Source organism: Geospiza fortis, unplaced genomic scaffold (genome assembly GCF_000277835.1).
Source record: "Geospiza fortis unplaced genomic scaffold, GeoFor_1.0 scaffold157, whole genome shotgun sequence".
NCBI lineage: Eukaryota > Metazoa > Chordata > Aves > Passeriformes > Thraupidae > Geospiza > Geospiza fortis.
This window is the reverse complement of record NW_005054314.1, coordinates 199891-202870: the sequence shown is the minus strand read 5'-3', so window position 1 is coordinate 202870 and position 2980 is coordinate 199891.

The window sequence follows — 2980 nt, the reverse complement described above, 5'->3', positions numbered from 1 at the left end:
CACGCTGCAGAGAGCAGTGGGATGGAGGCAGGATAATGGAGGATAATAGCTGTGGAGTGAGAAATCATAATAGCTCAGCCTACGCAGAGGTTAGACTCCAGGAGAGTCATTATCTCAGCTCTGATGTCTGGGTGTCAGAGCTCCTAGGCCTGGTTTATTGGTTAAGTACATGGCTCTATTGCTGTTTATAGAAGTATGCCTGCATTCTGAGCAGCCAGGGAGCACATTAGCAGGGAAGCACTGAGCTTGCACCAGCTGCTGTGGGAGAGTATCCAGACCCCAGCCCAGCCTCAGTGAGAAGATTGGTAAGTGCAAAAGGGAGGCTGCCTCAAATCTCAGGTCCCTGGCTGATGTGTAAAAGCAACTCAAAGCACATTTCCTTCCTGATGAAAACATTTTTAACAGGGAAGAGGGAGTCAATGAAGAGGGGGCAAAGCCATCCCTTTTCTATGCCACATTTGGGATGTTTCCTCTGTCTCACTTCCAGGTTTGTGATATTTCTGCACGCAGCCACTTTCTACAGTATCACCACTCATTAGTGATATCCTCTCTAGTACATTCCCAGGGGATCCCTACAGGGGCTGGCCATTGCAGCAGGGTCTTAGGCAGAGTTCAGCAGCATCTCCAGGTGTCTGGGTGATGGGGAACCCCTTCCCAGCATCCCAAACCACAGCTCTTAAACCTCACTATCCTAAGTCCTTGGGTCTTTTTAGAGCACATAAAGGGGTGATGCCAATGCCAGTCCACACCTGCCCTGATGCCCTCTCAGAGCAGCACTGCTCTCAGGGGTGCAATTTCCCCACCTCGATGAGGTATGGCATGGCACTGACTGCCTTTGTGGTGCATGTTGGGAGCTGCTGAGGAAAGCACTGTTATTAGTTATCCTTTCCATCTCATGGTAGCTCTGCCCTTCCCAAGAGAGTGCCCCTCAGCCAGCTGCACTTCTCCCCCTGCTCCTTGGCTGTATCTTTTGTCACTCTTAAGTACCAGTCATTATTGTCTCAGCAACAAATAGGAGAAAATTCCCTGAGATAAAGAAACAAAAGGAAAAATCCTAATCCCCAACACTGTGGGAGTTCATACATAGGATACTTTGCCATTTTTGCAGGGTATCACTGTGCAGTCCTCAGCATCCCATGGATCTGCATGTGCTCACACCACAGCAGTGGGTGCCCAGCAGTCCCCAGCCCACAGCATCCCCTGTGCCACCTGAACAAGGGCTCCGAGGAGAGGAAAAACAGAAATGAGTGGGAAAGAACAACGTACAATAGCTGTATTTTTGCTTTGCATTAATGCTTGCTTGTCAAGTAAAATTGCCTTCTCCTGGGGCTTAGAGGCCTGAAATATTGGGATATTTAACTGCATGCCTTTCACAGTTTTCTTCTGCTTCTTAAAACTACTTGGGACCATTCTGGAGATTGTTCCTTTCCCCCTGCAGCACCATTGCTTTAATGATGTCTTTACAACCTTAGTGGATGTCCTTGATACAGATTATAGCCCTGCTGGTAGAAATTTGTTGCAGGACAACGTTTAGACTGATAGAATTGCTTGTGGGGGATGAGAAGTTGAGTGCAAGGGGGTGCAATTCATAGAGCACCGTGTGAGCTGTGTTTGCATTCACACATTCTGCATGCAGAGAAAAATGAACCATTAGGAATAATTGTAATTCACTCGGCTATTTTGGTTCCCATTTCAGTTAGAAAAAGTCACAGGACCATACATCATCTGCGGGATGTGGATTTCAGAGCCGCATGAAAATCCCTCCGTGTTCTGGTGCAGTTTCACCAGCAGTTTCCAATAACGCTGCTCATGCAGAACATACCTAAGCTGTGAATGAGGCCAGTGCTTCCCTAGGAAACCCTGCTCCAGAATGACCTCCTCCCTATGGTGGGGAGGAGGTCACACACCCAGCAAACAGCAGTCCCTGCCCAAGCAGCTCAAGATTTGGGTCCTTCACTGAGGAACACTGCTGCAGAGGAAGAGTCAGGTGTGAGGTTTAGGCTTCCATGCAGAAAAGCTCCTGCCTACACAGAGAAGGTGTGGAACCAGCTTGACTAATGCAGCGCTGGAAGTTGTGTCTGGATCCTTTACAGAGCAGAGAAATTAAATGCTCAGGTCCTTTCAGTGCCCTTCAGGAGCTACTTACTCATTATATGACTGTCACAGAGGTTTTGCAATACATCACACAGCACTGGCAATCATCAAGCTACTTAACCATGGAAAATTGCTTTAATGTTATCTCAATGTGTTAATGAATGATTCATTAATTAATTCCAATTATTGAACACTGGCCATGCTTTCCTGCTAGGCTAGAATGACTCCATGCCAAATCCAAGCGGGACAGTTGTGTTTAAGCCAGCTCTGAAATCATGGTGGCCATGAGGATCCCAGTGCCAGTGCCGGCAGCAGACATCAATTAACTTGCTGCAATGATGCTGAGCATCAAGGAGGCTGCTCCAAGCTGGAAAGATCTTTGTGGTAAGAAGGAGCAGCTCCCTTTACAGATCCAAACCATCACTGCATCTCACCCAGAGGAGACCTTTAGCCTTGAAGCTGTTTTGAACTGATCATCGGCAGTTCAAAGTTCCAGAAATAAAAGCAGATTTGCAGGCATGCCTGGCCATGCTGCTCGTGCACCTGCTGATGCCTTGGCCACAGACAGAGGAGAACCAGTTTCTGATGCATAGCCATTGTGCTTTTTTAATTTTCCAGGGCAGTCAGTAAAATCTGTGAAGATTTTACATCCCTTCTTTCTGCAAAGAGTACTAGATTATTGGTGCTATGCTAAAACCAACAAAAACAATCTATTTTGATTGTTTATGAGAGGGCTACTAATGTAGTAAATCACTTGATTCAGGAATAAATTCACTACAGTCAATCACCTAACTGGCCAGTAAACCAATGATACCCACCAGGCAATGGTTAGAAACGCCAGGTGCTTTAAACACAGCAGCCTGCAAACAACAGCTGAGGGGTGACT